The sequence below is a fragment of the Conger conger genome, chromosome 12 (assembly GCF_963514075.1).
Source record: "Conger conger chromosome 12, fConCon1.1, whole genome shotgun sequence".
NCBI lineage: Eukaryota > Metazoa > Chordata > Actinopteri > Anguilliformes > Congridae > Conger > Conger conger.
In genome coordinates this window covers 18,948,215-18,974,850 of record NC_083771.1, presented here as the reverse complement: position 1 = coordinate 18,974,850, position 26,636 = coordinate 18,948,215, and positions in this window count along the sequence as shown.

The following is a 26,636-nucleotide window of genomic DNA, read 5'->3' as shown; positions in this document are numbered from 1 at the left end:
GAGTGAGAGAGAGAGAGAGAGAGAGAGAGAGTGAGAGAGAGAGAGGGAGAGAGAGAGAGGGAGGGGAGAGAGAGAGAGAGAGAGAGGGAGAAGGAGAGTGGGCGAGAACATACGTAAAGAATCAAGAGTGCAACAACAAAGTGGAACATAATTAAGGGCATTTTTATTGAAACAAAAGCCTAAGAAACAATATTTAGCTTTGAACCAGCATAGTGATGTGTGCGTGTGTGTATGTGCATGTTGTGTGTGCATATGTGTGTGTGTGTGTGTGTGTGTAGGTGTATTTTGTGTGTGTGTGTGTGTGTGTGTGTGTCTGCTCTGGCTCAATGGGTCCAGAGAGCATAATTTAAAAAGAATTCTGCACAGAAAATGGATGGCTGAGGAAACAGACACACAAACACTTTTTAAAAATATATATTTCCTGTGCCAGATCACAGAGAGTGAAATGACAATGTAGAAAATCAGCTTTGAGTGGTTTGGAAGAAATAGCAAGTTTTATTCAAAGTCACTGATGAAAGACATTCAATCCACATCCATTTAACTGTTTCAACATGAGTGCGTTCTGTATAAATACAGTGAATGTTGTTCTGTTAGATATGTTCCCAGTAAACATCAATATTTCCAGAATGTTGGGGAAGATATGAGAACATAAACCAAAGTGTTTTTCCAAAGCAGTTCTCTTGGTCACAGAAAAATATTCCAGTCAAGTTGCATCCAAACAAACAGGCACAATCCCCTTATGGTTATAATTCAGTAATGAAATACAAATCGTAATAAAAATCATTTAAGCATGTTCATTTCTTACATTCAAAAAATATTTGTATAAAACCACTGAAAGAAATCATGAAGAAATAAAATCAAATGACTATCAAAAATTAAATAACACTATATTTTCAACTTTAAAATCCCAACTGGAAATGTCATCCCTGTGGTGTTCTAAGTGGTGTAGAACAGCAATATTGAACCTAAATTCCCGAAGGTTTGTGCTGCTTCTAGCAGTGTGGTTGGTGGGCCAGTAGGGGGCGATGTTCCCCAGAGCCCCCAGTGCATGGATGTAGTCACTGCGCGGTCCTGCGTCAGGTACCATCTCACAGTTAAACTGAAGTCCTGGCTCACTGTGGTCATTAATTAAAGATCCCATGGCACTATCAGAAAGAGTAGGGCCGCTAACCCCGTTCTCCTGGGAAGGTTCCCATGCTGGCTTCCCTCACCACATAATCATCCCCCAGCTCAGTTTAGTCAGTCATTTCCTCTCTCTCTCTGCTCCGCTGAGCGGTGGTGAACATTCTGGTCCAAAATGGCTGCCATGAATCACCCAGGTGGGAGCTGTGTGTTATAGGTGGTAAACCTGAGTTCCCCCTTATTATTATTATTATTATTATTATTATTTTATTACCGGATTTAGAAAATGAATACACATGTATTTCTAAGAAACACACATGAAGTGATATTCAGCAGTCACTGCTTGGATAACACATATGTTTGACAGAATGCCTGTGATCCCCATGAGTGATAGGAGTGGAAATAATAATTGACATAAGTAGATGTGTCAGTGTGTCAAACGCTGTTGCATATTTCACACCAGTGAGGCTGTTGTTGTGACTGCAAACACATATGACAGGTGCTATGTTATCATGGGACTGTGTCATGTATGTTTAAAGATGATGGGTTCAAAATTTAAATTTAAACAGATTTTCTTGGTGGTGAGCTGAAAATGGCAAAATATAAGCGGGCATATGTATAACCGGGACCATGTGACATGCCAAGTGGTTATGGCATGTGAGGACACTCAGTCTGGGCTTTCACCAGCTGTAGGCCCACCACTGCTCTCTAGATTTTAATTAGGAGCCTCCTCAAGTTCCCCTACAGTCTTTGTGACGTTCCTCCTAAAAATGAGAGGCACTTTGAATGGTACCGTCAACCACTGTAAAAGCTCATAATTACAAGTCATTAAGATGGATGGCGCGGCAGAGGTAGCTATGAACGGAAGGGAGCGGTTCACCAGAGAGGACACCCACACAGAGTAATCAGAAGACACAAGGAGCACCTGTTTCTACGCGCTGTAAATGGCTGAACGAATCACAGCCAGCCATCACGCACTGTCCTCAGAAAACACATTTCTCCCATGATCCTCCAGCGAACGTGTAACTGAAACTCAAGTACGAGTGATAGTTTGGTGAGATAAGTTAAAATTGTGAAACCTTGATCATAAAATGTGCCATATTTCTGAAACAGTGAATAATTTAATGTGGACAGACATTCATTGGTAATTATACTGCTGAAGGATTGCTTTTTCTAATGTTAAGAAAAAATGCACAAGGAAAGAGAAAACACTATGGTAGCTAATGAAGTCCCAGTCCACCGGAGGTCATATAAAAAGATAGCATAAAAAAATACTGGTTACAGAAATATCAAAGATATTTTCAGTCAATTGAATTGCAAATATTTGAACCTTAATCTTTTCGAAAGTTTAACCTCCGGTGTATTTGCCTGGATTCAAACGGATGAGCCCTTAACTTTGCCTTGCCTCAGGGCGTAATGTAACTGTTCCCTTTTGTTGTTTCTTCAGAGTTTGGCAAAGCAGCAAACTAATGAAATCAATCAATGAAAGAAATGCAGAAGCAAAATGTTTGAATATACAGTACTGTGCAAATGTCTAAGGCACCCTAGATTTCCCTTCTTTTTTTTTTGTGAAAGATGAAAAGAGCACATTTGAGACATTCATTTTCCAAAAATGTTAATGTTATAGAGAACGTTTTTATTTTGTAAAAATGACATTATGTAATATGCCTCTTTTCAGATAAAAACTTGATTGAGGCCGTCTGGGATTACCTGGAGAGCCAGAAACAGTTGAGACAGTTAAAGTCTGCAGAAGAACTGTGGCAAGTTCTCCAATATGTTTGGAACAACCTATGATTGTTTAATAAACTGATGCAAAGGGTGGCCATAACAAATATTGATTTGATTTATATTTTAACTGTTCACAGCTCCGTATATGGTAATATTTTGTTTTTAAATTTAGAGACATTTCATTAATTCTGAAAGTATCTCTACTTTACAAATGTTTTTATAGGTGCTGAAGACTTTTGCTCAGTACTGTACACTCTCAGAAATAAAGTGACAGTGGAGGTACATCTTTGTTCTAAAAGGATCACATTTCCCAAATGCACCCTGAAAGTAAAGCAATGCTCTTGTTGGGTACAGATGAGTGTATCTGCCAACCAAAATAGGTACAAATTAGTCATACAGTATTTTGCTAGCTAGTGAGACAATTTTATGCACCTATAGGGTACAGGTCCAGTGCCAAGAAGTTGGCATTTTCGTACCTTTTTTTTGAAGTGGACATTATGGACAGCGTAAACCAGAACTGTTGCGTGATACTCAGTCATTTGTTAATTACTTGCCAAGCTTGGAGTTACATTAAAGAAATGAACTCAGCGAAAAGCATACAGCATTACATAAAGGGATTACTCTATATGGGCATGCCCAGCATCTGCATACTCCCGTTCCTGCCGAATTAAAATGTTCCAGAGGCGGCAGGATTAAACAGGCAGGCTTATTTTGAACAAAGCTGCATGATGACTGTGATTTTGTGCAGTCACAGATAAAAGCTCTGCAAACAGATTCACAGGAGCTGCTTCTCATCTTTAGACATTTCATGAAAATCAGGCCGCCACCAATCACATACCATTAAAGACACAACTTGGTGACTGACGTTACTATAGCCATCACTGACCTAACATAAAAGCAATTATACAGTGTGTGTGTGTGATTGTGTATGTGTGTGTGTGTGTGTGCATGCTTGTGTGTGTGTGTGTGTGTGTATGTGTGTGTGTGTATGTATGTATCTGTGTGTGTGCGTATGTGTGTGTGTGCATGTGTGTGTGTGTGTGTGTATGTGTGTGTATGCGTGTGTGTGTGTGTGAGTGTGTATATGTGTGTGCGTGTATCTGTATATATGTGTACAGAAGCCAGCAGAACTGCTTTTTGATGTTCCCTGGTCATTCCCCGGCCATTTGCTCTGACACAGGCTTTGTTGGAAAGCTGATATTGTCTTTAATCTTGTTGGAGATGATTGAGTTCTTGCTGTGGTCACTCGTCCTTTTCAATGTTATTTTTTCCATCGGTTTTAACGGAACAGAATTTCATTTCAGCTATTGAATTGGCAATGCAGTATAATATCCTCACAACTGCCTATTCCAACGCCCCCCCACCCCATGCCATCAATCACACACACTCAAACACACACAGAAAATACCTTACGTCACTTCATTAATTAAGAAAGTACACAATGCAGGATAATACTTTACATTTCAGTCCATGTGAGTAAACCAGTCACATTAGCCAAAAAAGCACTGCAAAAAATGTTAACAAGTGTTTCAGTTTTGAAATGAGACTATTTTTTTTATTTTAAGTAGAACATATTGAAATATTTGCTTGTTTTAATTTACTGTTTTACTTCGCAAGTGAGTTATTTTCTTACCTTATTTCCAAATCTTGAACTGTCTCAGTTCATTGGCAACATTTTTGTCTTAAAGTGGTGTGAAAAATTGTTTGTCCTGATTTCTTCTTTTTTTTTGCATGTTTGTCACTCTTAAATGTTTCAGATCATCAAACAAATTTAAATATTAGTCAAAGACAACACAAGTAAACACAAAATGCAGTTTTTAAATGAAGGTTTTTATTATTAAGGAAGAAAAAAAATCCAAACCTACATGGCCCTGCGTGAAAAAGTGATTGCCCCCCCTGTTAAAACATAACTTAACTGTGGTTTATCAAACCTGAGTTCAATTTATCTAGCCACGCCCAGGCCTGATTACTGCCATACCTGTTCTCAATCAAGAAATCACTTAAATAGGACCTGCCTGACAAAGTGAAGTAGACCAAATGATCCTCAAAAGCTAGACATCATGCCGAGAGCTAAAGAAATTCAGGAACAAATGAGAAAGAAAGTAATTGAGATCTATCAGTCTGGAAAAGGTTATAAAGCCATTTCTAAAGCTTTGGGAACATGGAACAGTGGTAAACCTTCCCAGGAGTGGCCGGCCGACCAAAATTACCCCAAGAGCGCAGCGACGACTCATCCAAGAGGTCACAAAAGACCCCACAAAAACATCCAAAGAACTGCAGGCCTCACTTGCCTCACTTAAGGTCAGTGTTCATGACTCCACCATAAGAAAGAGACTGGGCAAAAATGGCCTGCATGGCAGAGTTCCAAGACAAAAACCACTGCTGAGCTGAACATTAAGGCTCATCTCAATTTTGCCAGAAAACATCTTGATGATCCCCAAGACTTTTGGGAAAATACTCTGTGGTCTGACGAGACAAAAGTTTTTTGGAAGGTGTGTGTCCCATTACATCTGGCGTAAAAGTAACACCGCATTTCAGAAAAAGAACATCATACCAACAGTAAAATATGGTGGTGATAGTGTGATGGTCTGGGGCTGTTTTGCTGCTTCAGGACCTGGAAGACTTGCTGTGATAAATGGAACCATGAATTATGCTGTCTACCAAAAAATCCTGAAGGAGAATGTCCGGCCATCTGTTCGTGACCTCAAGCTGAAACAAACTTGGGTTCTGCAGCAGGACAATGATCCAAAACACACCAGCAAGTCCACCTCTGAATGGCTGAAGAAAAACAAAATGAATATTTGGAGTGGCCTAGTCAAAGTCCTGACCTGAATCCTATTGAGATGCTGTAGCATGACCTTAAGAAGGCGGTTCATGCTCGAAAACCCTCCAATGTGGCTAAATAACAACAATTCTGCAAAGATGAGTGGGCCAAAATTCCTCCACAGCGCTGTAAGACTCATTGCAAGTTATCGCAAACGCTTGATTGCAGTTGTTGCTGCTAAGGGTGGCCCAACCAGTTATTAGGTTTAGGGGGCAATCACTTTTTCACACAGGGCCATGTAGGTTTGGATTTTTTCTCCCTTAATAATAAAAACCTTCATTTAAATTTGTTTGATGATCTGAAACATTTAAGTGTGACAAACATGCAAAAAAAGAAGAAATCAGGAAGGGGGCGAACACTTTTTCACACCACTGTAAATATGTCAATATATAAGACTTAAATAATTGCCGAGACTGACTTTTTATTTTTACAGTGGGGGAGCTGAGGTCAGAGGTCAGACTTCTGCCTGAAAGTGGGCCAGGCACTGCAACCCCAGTTAAAGAAAACTGGGTGTCATTTGACAGACAGGCTTATTTTTTATGTATTTTGCATGTATCGTGTGTAACCAGGGTGCCGTATGATGAAGGGGGTTGGGAGTTGAATCCCAAGGGCTCTGACTGACAATCGTGCTGCAGTCATGCAGGGATGGGGAGGAACCAATGTGAGCTCTGATCTAGGCCTAAAACCCCAGGCAGTGCCCCTGTGTGTGACCACTGAAATAGTTCCGTCTGACAGGGTGTGCAGTGCCTCTCAAAGCACAGAGTTTCAGCACGCCTTAGCTACCACACCACAACATACACTCGGTGAGCACTTTATTCGGGATTTATTACACTTATTTTTTAGACTTATTGGGCTTCTGCTGCTGTAGCTTATCCACTTAGAGGTTTGATGTGTTCTGTGTTCAGTGATGCTCTTCTGTATACCACTGTTGGAATCTGTGGTTATTTGCATTACTGTCACCTTCCTGTCAGCTTTTACCAGTTTCCTTAGAAACTGTTGCGCATGATGAAACTCCCAGGAGTGTTATGTTCCTGTGTTCTGTCCTGTGTTAGTTCATCTTTGTTTATTGTCATTATTCTTGTAATTTATTATTTTTCATATTCATGGTGTTCTGTTTATATTCATTAGTCGTTGCACTCGTCTTCCCCTGTGATGTCTGAGTCTGAATGTTTACGAGCCCAGTCACTCCCCTGTCTGCGTGCCCCACTATTCGGGTGTTTACGGTAGTTCTGGGGTTCAACCTTCCTTCCAATCTTGCATTCCTTACTTCCTGCTTTCTCTCCATTTCATGTTTGTACATAGCACTAATATACTAATCCCAACTAACATAGAATTTGTACAGTACTAATTATACAAACACACTAATATGTTTGTTAAACTAACAAACTAACATTCACTAGTTTTGGGTATTTGTAATATAAATCACTTAACTAACTTACTAACGCAACTCCAGTTTCAATTCTGTTCTGTAACTCCACTTCCCTATTGTATCACTGATTACTTGCTTAGTTTCAGCGAAGTATTCGCACCTGTCTCTCTGTATCTCTGCATCTCCTGATTCTCTGCAAATTGTCTACTCCCTAGTCCGGAGCCGTTTGTATTACATGTGTGTCTTTGTGAATCCTTTGTGAGTCTGCGTTTTCATTTCCCCCTCGTTATTGTATAGTGTCCCATTACCCTTTCATGTGTCTCACCTGATGTTTATTTGTTAGACCGCCCTCACTCCCATGCCCCGCCTAGTTTGTCTCATTCCCCTGTGTATTTATACCTGTCCTTTTCAGTTGCACGCTGCTAGTTCATCTTGTCCTGTTTTCTTGTCCTGAGCTCTTGATTCCTTCCCCCGGTTCTAGCCTCCTTGTTTCCTTGCCCTTGCCCTTGTTCCTGAGTCCTTTCCTTGCCCTTGCCCTTGTTTATTGGATTATTGGATTTATTTGACCCCTGCCTGCTTCCCTGGACTCTTCTTTGCTTGTTTGGATATTTGTACCTCTGCCTTTTTGGACTCACCCCCTGGTTTTGACCTTGGCTTGTTTTTTGACTCCACTCTGTCTGTCCCTGTTTTTGCATTAAATCTGCCATTCTTTCTGCACCCCTGCCTGCTTTTGGTTCTTCTGTTCCCCCCGGCATAATAAGGAGAGCAGCAGTTTTAGAGATAGTGAGAGGTGTTCCCAGTGAGCGTATTCACACCTCTATCACATTTAACACACTATCCGTGTGTTTTCATTCTATATTATAGCTACCAGGCAGCTATAATGGTCAGTATAAATGTGTGAAATGCAAACTGCAGACCCTCTGTATATTCCTGTGTGTGTGCGTGTGTGTGTGACTTTGTGCGTGTTACAGAGAAAGACGTCGTATTGCTGCCGTCACATGTAGCATGTACTAGCTTACAATTGTCATATGTATGTACTGTATGTACCATGTGTGCAATGTAGAGGTGATTGCTTTTAAGACTAATGCTTAAGACTTAAGACTTATTGTCCTGCAGAAAATAGGAAGTTATTGTGTAAAAACATCGCTGCCCACAGATAATGACAAATATGACTCAGTTACTCCCGGATATTGACTTTTCCGCATTATCTTTTGATGGCGTTCCCATCTCCGCGTGAGCCTGAATTTAATCTGAGTTACTTTCGTATAAAGCGCTCGCCGTAAACAGGAGCGCGGCGCGAGCTCTTCCCCCCGCCTCCGAAGAGGCAGCATTAATAAGGCATTATGGGAAGGTGAGCGCGTCTGTGTTGTTCTATCGTTTTAATTACACGTTGAAGAACTCGCAATGCGCTTACGCGGAGAAATCAATCTATTTCCCATCAGGAACTTTCTACCACTTACTGCCTGGCAACAAGGCAGCGGCTGGGACACGGGGCCGCCTCTCCGGCTCGTCTCGTCAAATGAAACATCTGCGGCGGGGTCTCTGTCAGGAGGAGGCGAGAGGAGAGAGTAAATAACGCACAGCTGCGATCACGGTAGATTGCAGATTACATCAGCCCCGTTGGGAAGAATCGTGAAGGATCCAGCAAAATGGGGAGAAAAAAAACATGTTACACAAGCAGGAGAAAGCTGTTCAACGTGTTTATGGAGTCAAGTTCCCTCCTACAGAATTCTTCACGCTAGTAGACTCTATATGCCATTGTGCATACAGTGCGCCGGCCACACGTTGTCGCCCAACAACACCGAGTTGAGTTTTAGGACTGAAACATGCCCTATGTAAGAATGTAAATGCAAATGACAACATTAGGCTGACACACAGCAAACAAGCTTCCCGGTTGTACGTATCCGACATGCATTCTTATGTACCTGCCGAGGTAAAAACCTCAGGTGATCCAGTACAGCTGTGAAAAACTGAGTTGAAGAAAGCAGAGATTGAAGGATAAGAAGAAGGCTTTATCCTATTGTTGTTCGCTGTAGCACCCTGTCATACGACGTGACACACCCCTGGGGGGACTAAAGAGCTGGACACATGGAGATACAAAAGTTCTGGATTGCGCTAGTTTTTTAAAGACAAGGCGAGAGGTCTGTCACATACAAGAGGTGTGTCACAGATAATATTTTTGGGCCTATGGTCTGGTCAATCTCTTCAAAATATGTACATTTATGACATTATTCTTTTTTAAATTGAACTGATGAAGTTTATCCAAGCCATAGCTTATTTAAACAAGTGAACTAACAGTACTATCCAATTCAAAATGATAATATTGGATATTGGGGGTGGGAGGCACTTCAAGTTTTCCCAAAATTGGGGTGACCTGTCCTACCCCTAGGATCTAAGTACGTGCCTAGAACTAATCTTATTGCCCTTCTCTACACTTTTATGAGTGTCCACTAATCTGGACAAGACAGCGGTTTGTCACAGAGCATTGCCTCTAAGCCAACACAGCTGACAGGGGATTGAACCTGTACCCTTCTGCTGTCAGAACCTGTCTGTATTCAAATAAAATGTTTTACAGCACTATTATGATAAATGCAACCTCAACTGCCTCATATTACAAAATCTTATCAACAATTCTGAACAAGGAAGGTTGCAACTTATCCAAAATTCCGCCTTGACTGTAAATTGAGTTTATCTGTAAACATTCATGAATTTAAATATAACATGAAAACACAAAAGAAAAACAGCATTTTGAAATCCAAAGGTCAAGCAGGGGGAAATAACACGCGAGACTTGCTTTCATCGAGACACAAAGACTGAAAAATGCAAACTTCAAAACCGAAATGGCATGAAAAGAAAGCAGATATGCGCAAGGGAAAAAAAAGTCAAGGAAAATAAATCCGACGGACCCAATTCAATAAATCCGTTATCTTATCTAATCTACATTCTGCATTGAATTGCATATTCATTTTCTTAGAATGTGCTGTTTTCAAAGAGGGCAATTCAAGGGGAAAGCGATAACAGATAATAAAAACAATAAAAAATAAAATAAATAAAGCTATGTGGTTACTACTCAGTGGACTAAGGCTGAACATCTCTGAGTAGACAGTTTCAGCTTCCACGGCAATGGGTCAAGTGGATAACTGATTCACTACTGGAGGGATATAAAAGAACTGCTACATATACCATCACCATTAATTCAACAAGTCCCTGCACTTCTGCAGTGTTTGAAAATCAGCCTTTAGGTTTCTATGGTTTTTTATGTTCTAGATTTAGTCTTATCTTGTATTTCCTTGTAATTAGTGTCTTATCTTGTGAATTCTGAGTTGTTCCGGATGAGGAAGTCTGCTAAATAAGGACAAGTCTCTGAAGTTTGAGTCTTTGACTTGGGACTCCTGACCCAAGTTGACTTATAACTGAATTCACTGTGTGCGCCGAAATCGGATTCACTTGTCACAGAAAACAGGACACAGGAAAGGAACCCTGTCCTCATCCGTGGTGTGTAAACTGGATTTTAACACACAACGGGTGATAAACAGAAAGTACTGCCCTGGAGAAACATTTGAGTGCATGTCTCTGTTCGGTGGACGTCATTGAATTTGTTACTCTTACCCATGTTCAATCTTCCGCACAGTGCTTGTAAAACAAGGATGCAGAGGTGGGCCCTGTAAGGGATGGTGAAAACAGGCTGTAAAAAACGGCAGAAATGAGATTTGGCCTTTATGGGGTCTGCATCAGGGACCTGAGCCCGGAGGAAGAGACACATCCCCAGGGTTAATCCTGTCTGTGTCTCTCTCTGGCTCCAGGTCATCCGTCCAACTACAGTATGAATATGTGAGCTGAGCCCTGACAAATACACACACACACACACACACACACACACACCATGCACCTACACACATAATACACGCGCAGAGACAGACAAACGCATGCACGCATGCACACACACCATGCACCTGCACATGTAATACACAAGCAGAGACATGCAGAGGCACACGGACACATGCACATACATACACACAACATGCATGCACCTACACACACGTAATACACATGCAGAGACAGACAAACAAACGCACGCACGCACACACACACACACGTAATACACAGAGACAGACAATTGCATGCACACATGCACACACACACACACACACGCCATGCACCTACCCACGTGTAATACACACGCAGAGACAGACAAACGCATGCATGGACGCACACACACACGCACCTACACACACATAATACACAGGCAGGCACACAGAGACACACAAACGCAAGCACACACACACACGCACACATGCACCAACATACACATAATACACATGCGGACACACAGAGACACATAAACACACACGCACGCACACACATGCACCCATACACACATAATACGCATGCAGACACACACAGACACACAAACGCATCCATGCAAGCACACACATACAGAACAGCACATCAAAAAATTGAGATTTGACATTAGCAACATAAATATCTTCCCATGAGGCTCCATCTAATGTGGTGTTTATACAATCAAAGTCGGTGGAGTGTTCTAAGTAAGTTTTGAAACATTTTGATAAAAACAAAAACATTTCAATTCATATTCCGTCGCCTATCTCTACTCCCCCGTCATAAAAAATTCTCATAGCACTTACACACATCTAAAGCAGACACTTTTTCGCCTAATGAATCTGATTTGCACACTTCAGAGTGAAACCGTTTAAGATACGTTTCATAGGACAGGTGTCTCACATCGGAGTCGTGTGAAATCAAAAGTTAATGCACATCCAAACTATTTTTAGGAGATTACATGCCTTTTATTGAATTTTTTTATTTTGTGCCGAACGTTACCATGGAAACTGGCCCTGCATGCTTATAAAAAGGTAACAATTAGACAGGTGCGTTCCTTATTTCGCAACACTGACACTGGCCGCTAGCGGCGAGGAAGCCCTTATCCTTTTATTTGGCAAAAACAAGCTTTGTTTTCCGAGTCAGTTTTTCTCCTCAACAGAATAGCCAGGACTCTAAGTGACAGGGAGAGCTGCAGCTTTGGCTTCATTCTCCTCTGTGTTTTTTTTCCTTTTCCACTCACGGCGAGCTTTGATCCTGTTCCACCACCACACCGTGCATGTTTCACTATCCACCGGTAATGGAGTTTGACGGTTAATCTCGGCGAGATCATGTGATCAATCGTTCACCCGCACCACCGACGGGGTGAGCTTTAATGGAACGGGGCATGCTGGGAAGGGTTGCCACCCATCGTCACGGAGATGCAAGGAACGCAACCCGCTGACCGTGTCCCTGTTCTTTTCAGAAAAAAAAAAGTACCCGTGTACTTCCCTCTGCGTTTCACTTCTTTAAAAATCCAGTTTTGATCAATAATTTGGTTTCTTTTGCGATTCAAAATGTGCAAATCCCGCAGAAGATTGTTATTTTCTCCCTCATTACTATATGTACTCATTGAAACCTTTTGGAGCTTTTTTCAACAAAACCATCAAATTAAACGTAAATGAATGATCAATAATGTATTTTTAGCCTGTAAAACAGTCGCTAATAATGTATCAAGTGCTATAATTGTACATGGACTGTGGTTGGCCATTTGAAATATCCAGCACTGATTTACAGACACTGAAGTCAGTCAGGATCCTTTGTATCGATGAAATCAGAATGTTTGTAAACAAATGTTGCTAAGACACTTCCGGTGGCCACTCAGTCTTGCATGGCAGCCAATTGCTGTTGGTGTGTGTGCGTGTGTGTGTGTATGTGTGTGTGTGTGTGTGTGTGTGTGTGTGTATAAGAAGCATCAATTGTACAGTCCTTTGGATAAAAGCGCTATATAAATGCCAACCATTTGCCATCTTATTCCTCAATGTCAGTAGAGCCATTATCCACTCGGAAGTGCTTTGCTGTTGTGCCCGCGAGATTTCATCTATGGCAACAGAAACAATGTAAACGTCTGTAGCTCCTCCTATTTTTCATAATCAAACCAAAAAAGCCTGGGAAGAAATCACAAAGTTGTTTTTGTGAAAGAAAGAGAATAAGCAATCGTGCGCACATTAATATGAATGAATGGCCAGGTGCTTTTCCGACAAATTCTGTAGATTTAAATTTCAAGTGTGAGAGATTTTGCATTTAACTAAGATGAGTCAACACATTTCTCTCCACTGCTGTGTTTTCAAGTAATTAGCAGTCTGTGTCGAATGTTCAGAAATCGTGAAATTGATTGTTTCTTATTTCTGCATCAAGCTCAGCCAACTTGCTAATTAGTGCCCACCCACTCTAAAGACTAAGGCGTCAGTCCATGAAGTCAGGCTTTCATGAGCAGATGGACGTCATTTAGTTTTGAAACTTTTTCATTTGAATTATTTTATTATTTTTTAACACTTCCTTATGAAACATGTTAATTATGTATACACAATTTAAAAGGCTTTAATTAATGACCCTGATACAAACAATTTAACTAAATGAAAGGTAAAATACCTAACCTGAAATTTTAAATTGATAAAAAGAAAAGTATACTTTTCCTGCTCCCAGTGGAGCTGATGTATCTGGTTTGGCCGCACTGTTTTTTACTCAGCTTTTATGGTACAGCTCTAATGATGTAAAAGGTTTTACTGTGACTGGGGTCCCATTGAACCACCACAACCAATTCTGCTACTAAAACCCTGATCCTCCACCAGCAAACTCCTTCTCACACCACCAACAAACTCCATCTCACACCATCTCACACCACCTACAAACTTCATCTCACACCATCTCACTCCACCAACTAACTCCATCTCACTCCATCTCACACCACCTACAAACTCCATTTCACACCATCTCACACCATCAACAAACTCCATCTCACACCATCTCACTCCATCTCACACCACCTACAAACTCCATCTCACACCATCTCACACCATCAACAAACTCCATCTCAAACCATCTCACACCATCTCACACCACCTACAAACTCCATCTCACACAATCTCACTCCACCAACTAACTCCATCTCACACCATCTCACTCCATCTCACACCACCTACAAACTCCATCTCACACCATCTCACACCACCTACAAACTCCATCTCACACCATCTCACACCACCTACAAACTCCATCTCACACCATCTCACACCACCAACTAACACCATCTCACTCCATCTCACACCACCAACTAACTCCATCTCACACCATCTCACTCCGCCTACTAACTCCATCTCACACCAGGTGTTTGCACAGTCAGTTGCGCTTAATGTGAGCAGCACATTCATGCTGTGCAATTTTTTCAAATAGCATTCCTCTCCTGAAGACACCAAGTCTTGCAAATCCAAAGTGTACTTTTAACACTCAGTCATACTTTTTTTAACACAGAATCGAAATGCACAATCACAACAAAAACATGGCATAAACATAATGTGACTAAATCAATAATTGCACTGTAAAATAAATGCATGTTCATGTTATGGTCTGATTTAATGTGAAAGATGGTGTGTGTGTATGTGTGTGTGTGTGTGTGTGTGTGTGTGTGTGAGATGATGGGGGAACATCATTTCAGCTGCTTTTTCCTTTCATTTCATCTCTGATTTCTCCAGACTGCGCTGTGGAGACAAAGCCTCCCTTTGGCACGGTTCAGCGATCGTTTGAGGCTAGCGCTCCGTGTTTTCAGCAAGCGCTCACGATTTTGAATACTCCTACCAACAGGTATTTATAACACCCGCTTAAGTGTGAACGCCAAAACGAATTACGCTTCTGCGCTCCCCCGACCCCCCCATCCCCAGCTCCAAAGCCCATCTGCAATCTCGCAATAAGTTATTTTTAACGCTGTCATTGAGCGGGACCATAATACGGGCTGTTATTTATTTATATTAGCCGGCTAAAGGAGGGTGAGAATCGGGATGGGAGCATCTGTTGTGTGAGGAAAATGGCTAAACGGCATGAAGCTATCAAAGCACCTGCCCCTCAGCTCCTCTCCTCTTTTCTCTCCCTCTTTCACCCCCCGTCGTTTAACGTCTTTGCTCGTGGGTTTTTCTTTTCCCTCCATTTGCCTGGAATTACCCGAGCACGGCGCGTAGCGATCTCGAGGGCCCCTCCGCGTGTCGCTGTAATGGCTTCTCGCGCTAATAGCCGCAAACGGCCGGCTATATGGGGTTTCAAATGCAACACAAATCTTTATCTAAAACCACTCAGACACCCTGTCTTTCTTTGGCGAAGTTCCCCCCCCACTCTACGCCAAACCCCCCTCTCCCCGGCCGAACCTCCCCTGCCCCCCTCCCCCCATATCGCTGTGGCAGTCTTTAACCTCTCCTTTTCGATCGCAGCAGTGTTTCTGAATCTCTCGCTGTAATCTCATTTTGAAAACCTTGAGCAGGGGGTTGTGCGGAGGGGAAGGTGGGGGTGGTTGGTGGTGTGGGTGCTGGATTGTTGCTGGACTGCGAGCATTGATCTTTCATTTGCTTTGAGGCCTCTTCAAATCAATTTTTCCCAGCCATTCTTCAACTAATCATGAGCTATGGAGCGGGCAGGGCCCTGAGCCCATTGCAGAGAGGAGGAGTGAATAACAGAGGGGAAAAGATCCAAACAGAGCGCCCCGAAACTTGGGCCCCTCTGCCCAAGAACAAGAGCCCCGCCCCGCCCCAAGGTCCGCACACTTACCGGTCAAATGTTCCTCTGGCTGCCGGCCACTGTCCGGAAATTTCCGCATAACCTCTTCTGTTTCCGTGGCGGACTGGGAAAGGACAGGGAGTAGCATTTCCTACACACATCCGCTTTTCCTTCTGAAGAAAACAGAAAATACTCCATCACACTTCATCTCCTAGTCCCACTGAGAGTTCCAATGGGGCTGCTAAATGTTGTATATTTTTATCTCAAAGTACTGCCTTCCAAAAAAACGCAGAGAAAATGTCCTCCTGATAATATAGATTACAGGCTGGGAGTGTTCCAGGTCCCCACTTGGTAACCGCACACCAGAGACGCCATTGATGGCTGTTTGTATCTTGACATACAAACTCTTGTGGCACATTGCAACTTTTTGAACTGTGTGTACCTGTGGGAATCTGTGTGTGTGTGTGTGTGTGTGTGTGTGTGTACACACATTCCTGCTTTTGTGTGTTTGTGTGAGTGTGCGTGCGTACTAATTTGTCAAGTGTACATTTGTGTCTGTGAGAGTTTGTACAAATGTACTTACAGGTATATTTGCGTAGGATGTTAGCGAGTAAACACATGAGAATATGTGGTATAAGATACACTACTAAACACTTATTAGCATTTCCTTAGTAGCCATTGTTGATTTTGATTAGATTTCTCGAATGGCTCAAAGACATTAGCAGCTATTTCCAGTAAATTGAGCTGAGATTTAACAGCAGCTCTGTTTAATGTAAGGTGGGAAAGGTGGAAAGCTGATACTCCCTTTCTCTAACCTGTGTTCAGTGCCACATGCCATCGTGGATTGCATTACCTACAGTACTTTGAGAACCATCAGATTCAGTAGCGAGAGTTAACACACTGTAATGGATTTGCAAGGGGACTGAGGACTGAGTCCCCGTTCTGAATATTTTATTACTCTAAAACACTACTTCTTAACCTTTGTAATATCAGGACTTGTATTACAAATGCTTTTTAATACCGTGCTGCATATTAAAAATGATTTTAATACCAGGACCCAAATTAGACATACCTTTTAATTTTGGGAACAAAATTCATGATTTGCATTTACATAGACATTTTATAATAATTGTTCTTGGAAAGTGACTGAAAAAATACAGGGTGATTTTACTTTTATAAAATAATATAAGAGGAAGTCAACACTCTGCCAATCAGCCAAATCTGGCAAGGAACCGACTGTGACCATAACAGTCATCTGGTACTTGAACTCGACCCCATGAACAGATCTCACATTGGGCCCAATATGGTAAATGGTAAAAGGTTGGCATTTTTATAGCACCTTTATCCAAAGCGGTGCACAATTATAATAATAATAATAATAATAATAATAATAATAATAATAATAATCGCCTCACAGCAAGGAGGTCCTGGGTTCGAATCCCTGTCGGCCGGGGCCTCTTTGTGCGGAGTTTGCATGTTCTCCCCGTGTTTGCGTGGGTTTCCTCCGGGTACTCCGGTTTCCTCCCACAGTCCAAAGACATGCAGGTTAGGCTGATTGGAGAGTCTAAATTGCCCGTAGGTATGAGTGTAAGTGAATGGTGTGTGTGCCCTGCGATGGACTGGCGACCTGTCCAGGGTGTATTCCTGCCTTTCGCCCAATGTATGCTGGGATAGGCTCCAGCCCCCCTGCGACCCTGTTCAGGATAAGCGGGTTAAGATAATGGATGGATGGATGGATGGATGGATAATAATAATAATAATAATAATACATTTTATTTGAATGCCTTTGAAGACACCCAAGGTCACCTTACAATGGATAACAAAATACAGTAAAAACAGCCAAAAAAATAAATAAAGATACAATTTAAAAAGTGTGTAACGTGTACACGATGTAAACAAGACAGGACAAGAAGAAGTGCGAGGGGGGTAGAACAGTGACCCTAAAAAAGAGGGGAACACACAATGCAGTGAGAGTTGCAGAGAGTAGACCGATTTGTCGGGAGCATTTTGGGGTTAGGCGTCTTCCTCAGGGAGATTTTGACACACCCAGGACGGAATCGAACCGGCAACCCTTCGACTGCCAGACGAAGTCAATGCTGCCGAAAAGCCTTGGGACGAATATGTTTTGAGAGCCCCTCTCAGTCAGGGCCCATAGACTGGTTCTAACCTTCCCCCGCCCCTCACGCCAGTGAAGCAGTAATCTAATGGAGCTCTCCCTTCCCCTCGGGTCACGACTGGAGTTACGATCCAAACGCTAACGATCGCAGTCTGCAGTGCCTCCATTACAATTTAAGCCCCCACGGTTAATCTGTTTCCATGGTATCGATAATCATAAACTAACTCTCTGTTAACCTGCACCAAATGCTCACCCCAGATTGCAATTCACTAGCTTCTGGTGAGGGGCGACCTTCCCTTTTTCACGTGTACCCTAGGAATCTTGGGAGCGGTTTCACGCGTTTTAGCACCACTTGCCCGACAGCGTTTGAAGACCTCGCCGTGACAGAGTGATGTGCTATTGTTTACATTATTGACTCATTTCTTCTCTTGCTTCAAAGCTTTCTTTAAAGAATCACCACCTCCTAATTATCTGTTGTGTGCTCCATCCTGTGGCGAAAGGCACACAATGCCCCACGCCCTCTGGCCAACATCTGTCATGGCTTCATTGATTCGCTTTTTTTCAACACTTCTCCCTTTTTTTCTGCGACGGATTGGCGGGCGACGTGAGACAATGTCACACAGCTCAAGGGTCCCCCTGCTTTCCAGTGAGGTCGGGTCTTTCGTTTTCTCCGAGTTGGGAATACTGTACTTCATAACTGGACCATCCGACTCGTTTGATCAGACAGTCTGGCCCATCCAACTCGTTCACGTTCATCTGTGGTCTGACAATTGACAGAAAGATTTGTCAGTGTCGGGCTGTTTACATTCTAGGCTAGCAATTGACTAGCAGGTTTGGCTATTTTAGGGGGTTAAGAAGTCATATACCGCAAGGAATATGATCAAAAAATGTCTCTTTGTTTTAAATCTGTAGCTGTGGTTCACATATGGCTTTATTGTATGACATTTCTTACAGGTCCCGAAGGCCACAATGTTTGACCATGTTGGCAAGAGCAAATACATCAGAACTCCACCAATTGTTGCATCTGGAAACCCCCCTGACTTGCACATCCAACATAATAAGGTTTTCAGTTAAGCAGTGGGAAACTGTGAACACACACATTGATACCCACACCCTGCCCCCATGCGCCTCCTCCCAACATTGACCCTGCATGGCCTCCTGTCCAGAGGGGGCGCTGGAGAGCGAGCAGTGCAGTTTGGCACCTTGCACGAGAGAAGGTACACTTATACACACACTCACACCCACACGCAGAGCACACGCCCACACAAATACACACGCAATCAAGCCCATGCATGTGCGCAAACACACACACACATATACACATTAATATATACGCAGATGCAATCATACCCACACATGGACATGTGAATACAAACACACACACTCACACATGCAGCCCAGCTCTCTCACACATACATGCGTGCACACAAACACACATGCTCACACATGCAGCCCAGCTCTCTCACACATACATGCGTGCACACAAACACACATGCTCACACATGCAGCCCAGCTCTCTCACACATACATGCGTGCACACAAACACACATGCTCACACATGCAGCCCAGCTCTCTCACACATACATGCGTGCACACAAACACACGTGTTCATACATACAGCCCAGCTCTCTCACACATACATGCGTGCACACAAACACACGTGTTCATACATACAGTCCAGCTCTCTCACACATACATGCGTGCACAAAAAAAACACACATGCTCACACATACAGCCCAGCTCTCTCACACATACATTCACACACTTTCTCTCTCTGATGTCTGCCTGCCTCAGCTCAATGACACAGGTTTTACACCACTCTGGAGACCGTCTTCAAGAAAGATGCCTCCTCTAAAGGTCTGCTTCAGCGGGCACACTCCCTGGAGGAGTTCATTACCCCCCCACCCCCCCCGCCCCCCCGACCCAAATCACCCCCTACCCCAACATACCCTACAGATCCCAACCCCCATCCCCACCCCACCCCCAAACCCAGCACAGTGGGGCTCCACCTCAGGCTGCGTGGGCCCCAGATGAACGCTGTGCTGCGTGGGGCCCCGTTGGCCCCGTATTCATCACAGCTTATTGCTCCTCTGATAAAAGCAGGAGTGGATCCAGGGCCGGGAGCCGCTCCACGGGGCCAGGCCGAGTGGCGCTGTTGGCGGGTCCCGGGCCCTCACATGCATTATTAACGCGGCGTATCGGCGGACGAGCCCTTGGGGCCCCGGGAGGCGGGGGGAGGAGGGGTCTGACTGTCTGAGGGCCCGCAGTCTGAGCTCTCTCTGTCACTGTGCGCCCTAATGAGGACGACCAAACACACAACCATACGCCGGACTTGTGTGTGCGTGTGTGTGTGTGTGTGTGTGTAAGAGAGAGAGAGAGAGGGAAAGAGACGGAGAGAGAGGCAGAGAGGGGGAGGAGAGCGAGGTGGAGGGAGGGAGGTTTTAAAGGGGAAGACCTGGGGCTGGAGGGAGGAGAGGAGAAGATAAGCTAATGACGGCAGTGGTGTGAGTCTGTGGGGTTCTCCTGCTCTCTAACCCTGGATCTGCGCCATTTTACAGCTCTGCAATAATCCCGCAGACTGTCAGACTGTCATTTCTCTCCCCCAACACACACACACACATGCACACGCGCACTCACACACTCACACACACACACTCACACACACACTCACACACTCACACACACTCACACACACACACACACACACACTCACACACACACTCACACACTCACACACACTCACACACACACTCACACACTCACACACACTCACACACACACTCACACACTCACACACACAGACACACACACACACACAGACACTGTGACAACTGCTCTCCACTGAGCGCACTCCCAAACCCCACCACCCCCTACTCCCCCCCACCCGACCCCCTGTGGGCCCAGCCAGGCCCATGGAGAACCGGCACACGCTGTACTCAGCACCACCCTCCCCCTTTAAGCTCCACCACCGATGGCAGGGCGGCCAGCTCCGCACACCTCAGGCCACACCGGCTTCTCCAGACCCCTTCTCACCGCCACACCCAGACGCAGGGTTCGCCTCTCCAATCACTCCCCCCGGAGGAGACACAGCTTGCCTCCGCGCAGAAGCACACAAAGCGATGAATACCCACAATGCAGTGCGCGCTGAGCAGCTGGGAGAGCGGAGCTGCTGTAACAGGAGGCTGGGGGTCCTGGGGGAATGAAGGAGCCTCTCTGCTCTCACTCTCTGCTCTCACTCCCTGCTCTCACTCCCTGCTCTCACTCTCTGCTCTCACTCCCTGCTCTCACTCTCTGCTCTCACTCTCTGCTCTCACTCCCTGCTCTCACTCTCTGCTCTCACTCCCTGCTGGAGCCTGTCTTCTCTCACTCTCTGCTCTCACTCCCTGCTCTCACTCTCTGCTGGAGCCTGTCTTCTCTCACTCTCTGCTCTCACTCTCTGCTCTCACTCCCTGCTCTCACTCTCTGCTCTCACTCCCTGCTCTCACTCTTTGCTCTCACTCTCTGCTCTCACTCCCTGCTCTCACTCTCTGCTGGAGCAGGCTGCTATTCTAACCTGCTCTCCGCAGGATAAACTCTCCCAAGCAGCATTCACACTGCACTATTTTTACAGTCACCAATCTCTTTCTCTCTCTCTCTATCCCTCTCTCTCTGTCTCTCCCTCCCTCTCTCTCTCTCCCTCTATGTCTCTCTGTCTCCCTCTCTCTCTCTATCTGTCTCTCTCCCTCCTTCCCTCTCTCTCTCTCTCCCTCCGTCTCTCTGTCTCTCCCTCTCTCTTTCCATCTGTCTTGCTCATTCTGTTCTTCTGGCTCCCTACCTCCCTCTCTCTTTTTTTCTCTCTCCCTTTCATTTTCTATTTTCTGGCTCTCTGTATCCCTCTCTCTGTCTGTCTCTGTGTGTCCCTTTCACTTTTCTTCTGGTTCTCTATCAAAGTTCAAGTTGTTCAAAAACTTTATTGGCACGGCCATTACATTAGCATAGTATTGCTAAAGCAATATAAAAATGCTTTATTAAAATATCTCTCTCTCTCTCTCCTTTAACATTTGGCTTGTTGCGGGTGCAGCCCATTAAAAGCAATGTGGAACACCAATGGGAAATCACCAGAGTGGCGTGGCCCCGCCCCACTTCCTATAGCACGCTTAAAAGCACCTCAGAGTGAGCTGACCCATGATGAAGTCTCGCTTCACCGTTCATAACAGATACGTTTATGACAGACCAAACCAGATCCCAGATCACTGCTCCTACCCTGTCTGTGAATACAGGAAACTTGAAGAAATCATCTCCTTAATTACTAATTACAATCCTGGCAGCAAACCAAAGCTTCCCTTATTGGAGTAGGGAATGTCAATTTCACCGTATGGCGGTGGCGGGGAAGTAATACATTGATATTTTATTAATGAGCTTAGCAGCGCTACACGAGCTGTGATCATGGAAACAGACTCTGGCTCAGATGTTCCGCGTCCCCACGTGAATACTGCATGTACATACTGAACAGGGAGACGGAAAACCTGCAAATTGGCAGGGGTGCGAGAGTCTGTTTGGGTTCAGCACTTTGCCGTACCCGTCAGATGGGATGCGGCGTATCTCGGGCGAGCGCGCCTCAACAACGGGCGGTTCTGCAGTAACTGACTCCGCGCGAGTCTCGCTTCGGTGATCGATCGCAGACCTGGGTCAAAAACAGAAAACAGAAAAAACAGAAAACAGAATTGTTTTTGACTCAAATACTTTTAGTTGCTATCCTGCGCTAGTTATGCACATTAGAACCTATGAAATGCTGTCAAAAACTGCAAAGTCCTCCTCCTGGTCCTCTTGGTTGGCTCAATTGCACCAGGCGAGATCAATCAAGCACAGAAAAGTATTTGAAGCCGTGGTTTAGCATCGCAGCGCACACATATGGCCCAGCTTGGTCTTTTGAGTGGTTCAGGCCAGCCCACACAATGAAGTCTCAGGCCCCAGTGCAGTGCTGCAGTGGATGTGAACACTAAGGCCTTAGATGTGGGGATTATGGGAAAGGTTAGGGTTTCTTTGGATAGAACCTTTACCGCTACTATAAAAGATACTGAAAAAGGCTTTTCAGATGGGAAACAACAGTAAACTGAGACAGGAAAAGCTATGTTAAGCTAACACGGAAAACAGGGCTGCATAATCCTGGAGTAGGTTTTCACTCCAGCCATAACAAAACACACCTCATTCAACAGCCGGTTGAGTTAGCTAATTAGTCATTAATAGTAGAATCAAAATGTGCCAGAATGTCCAGGAACAGGATTGGGCAGCCCTTGTCTAAGAGACGCAGGCAAAAGTGAAGTATGCGGGGCTCCAAACAGCAGGACGACCACGCCATTCTCGCTGTGGTCATTTCCTCCCGGCGACGGGCGGTAGTTGAGTTTTCTGCTCCAGTGAAGTGCACAGGCTTAGCATCTCACCTGCGCTGTAATTAAAACTAAACAAACTCCATCAATCAGCCCACATTATCAAGAAAAACAATCTGGAGCGGTGGGCTGGGTGGCCAACAGGCTGATTACAGCTCCAGGCCCCGAGAGGCCTGCAGAAATACACACGCACGGCGCATACACACACAGTGTATACACACACACATGGCACGTACACACACAGTGTATACACACACACATGGCACGTACACACACAGTGTATACACACACACATGGCACGTACACACACAGTGTATACACACACACATGGCACGTACACACACAGTGTATACACACACACATGGCGCATACACACACAGTGTATATACACACACGGTACATACACACACAGACACAGTGCATACACACACACACACACGCACATGCACACACAGACACACACACAAACACACACACATGATACATACTCATGGTACATACACACACAAACACAAGAGATACACATGGTAGAAACATGCACATACACACATGGTAAATACACATGCACACACGGTACATACACACACAGACACAGTGCATACACACACACACGGTACATACACATGCTGACACCGTGCATACACACACACGGTACATACACACACTGACACAGTGCATACACACACACAGGGTACATACACACACTGACACAGTGCATACACACACACACACGGTACATACACACAGACACAGTGCATACACACACACACAGGGTACATACACACACAGACACAGTGCATATACACACACACAGTACATACACACACTGACACGGTGCATACACACACAGGGTACATACACACACAGACACAGTGCATACACACACACAGGGTACATACACACACAGACACAGTGCATACACACACACAGGGTACATACACACACAGACACAGTGCATATACACACACAGGGTACATACACACACAGACACAGTGCATACACGCACACGGTACATACAAACACTGACACAGTGCATACACACACACGGTACATACAAACACTGACACAGTGCATACACACACACACACAGGGTACATACACACACTGCCACAGCGCATACACACACACACACAGGGTACATACACACACTGCCACAGCGCATACACACACACGGTACTTACACACACAGACACAGTGCATACACACACAGGGTACATACACACACACAGTACATACAGACACCTATGTATACATATATATTACACAGAAATGGTACACAAACCTAAACACTCATATACACATGCTGTATATGGTACACACACACCAATACAAACATGGCATGCCCACATTTATACACTCACATATCGTACACATATACACAGATATAGTGCACTCACCCCTATTCACAGACACACATGCAGTATATACACCCCTTCAGACACCTGTTCAGATAAATAAAATGTTATTTTTTTAAAAGTCTTCACAGTTATAGCTAACTGCAAATACATAACATATTGGCAAACACTGAAATCTCAGTAAGCACGCTTTATTGTAAGCCTAATGCTGTTTGATGTGTAACATAAAGCATTTATACACCAGAACTACTGCAGCGTAGTTTTGCAACATTTACAACATGATGGATTAAATGGTGCGTGAGTGGACAGTACATTAATATTTAATCAAACAACAGTGACTTATAAAAACTCATTACACATAATAGCAAAGCTAGGGGAGGAGTCACTAACTTCAACAGGGACTTTATTTCTGCATAGATTCTATATTAATCATCACTCAAGGAAAGGAATATTTTTAACTTGGAGGGGTATTTATTTTGCAACGCTGAATTTTTCAGTCATTCCTTTTAGTCGAAGCCAACATTTGTTTGCTATACCACGTGCTAGCCTGATATCAGCATCTTTGACAAATGCTCTGGTGAGGCCCAATACTTTGTGAAAAGTTCAAAATGCACTCATATAACAAAACATGTTGTTACTTGCAAAAACAGAGAACGCAAAGGTCAACATTTTCTCTTATATTTTCATGCTTGCGGAGAGAAAATATCAAGTATACAAATCTTCAATACAAAACAAGACAAAATGGCTTCTACCGGCACACAGGTGGGCACAAGACTAATGTCTTGGTGGATTTAGCATCAGTTTTCTGAACCATCTCACTATCTGATGTCCATTGCTGTTTACACTCCGGAGGTAAAGGTCAATCGCTTCTCATAGCTATTGCTCACCTGTTTTTCAGTCCCTCATATTTTTTCTGTTGGAGATTTTGGCTAGGGTTGCCAGATTTAGAATTTTTCAAAACTGGAGAAAATGTGCTGGAAGCTTAGTCTTGAACAACATGTGGAGCTGTGGGGGATTCTGATATTCTTGGTTGAGATGAGTTTATTGCGCACTAACAGTACATTTTTTCAATCAATTAATCAGACTGGACAATATAATGTCTAGTTGGGACCACAATCCAAACTTGTCACCTTCAAGCGCAGACTGAAGACGCACCTCTTCAAGCTGCACCTCACCCCACCCCACCCCTCCCTACCGCCCTGTAAACCTGAACTGTTGTCTTTCCTTGTGTTATCACGCTAGGAGGATACCTTTGCTAGTTTTGTTTGGCTAGCTGTTTATTGTACATATGTTTGTGTGGTGTGGTATAAAATCAGATTTTTGATTTTTAAAAATTAGATTATAATTTTTATAATTAAAAAAAGATAATTAATCAAATAGGCCCTAGTCCTTATCTTTGTCAGCAGTTTAAATTGTCTTTCAGCACACTTATCCCTGGTTATGGGTATGCACTTTGTACTTTGTTATACGTCGCTCTGGATAAGAGCGTCTGCCAAATGCCATTAATGTAATGTAATATAATGTAATGTAATGTACAAATAATTTGAGAACTGGACATTCCATTCGAAAACTGGCATTTTGGCATCCACAGCATGCATGATCTCTCTCTGAAATTGAGTCAGCAGTTAATATATATTAGTATATATTTAAAGTTGCATTTGTACTAATACATGTTTTTCCACACCCATAACAACAATGCATTTGAACAATCTTATCCGCACTCATGTCACTGCGGTCTGTGCAGAACAGGACTACACGGGACGTTCAGGACGGATGTGGATGGGATCCAGGGGCCCTGCAGGTGTGCAGCTCCGTAGCGCGGTTAGCGCGTTCGCTCTGCGTCTGGTTTGATTTCCCTGCCCCTCTGGGACACGGGGGGGAGGGGGGGGTAGGGGGGTTGATCTTCCCCGCTTTGATGTGTCACGGCCGGTCTGGCTCAGGTTCTGCAGGTCCCGAGGGAAGGTTTTGTCTGGCCGATAGATCGGCCTCTTTGTTTGAAGCGTCAAATCGTCCCGTCTCCAATCATGTCAGAAGCCTGGGCACATTTTCTAAACAACAGACACCCCCCCCCCCCCCCCCTCCCCCCTCCCTCCTGTCACAGCCACCCCACTCCACCTCCCATTCGGTGCGAACGTCTTCACTTAAGCCTCGCTGGTCGGTGTCCTGGGCGCACAGC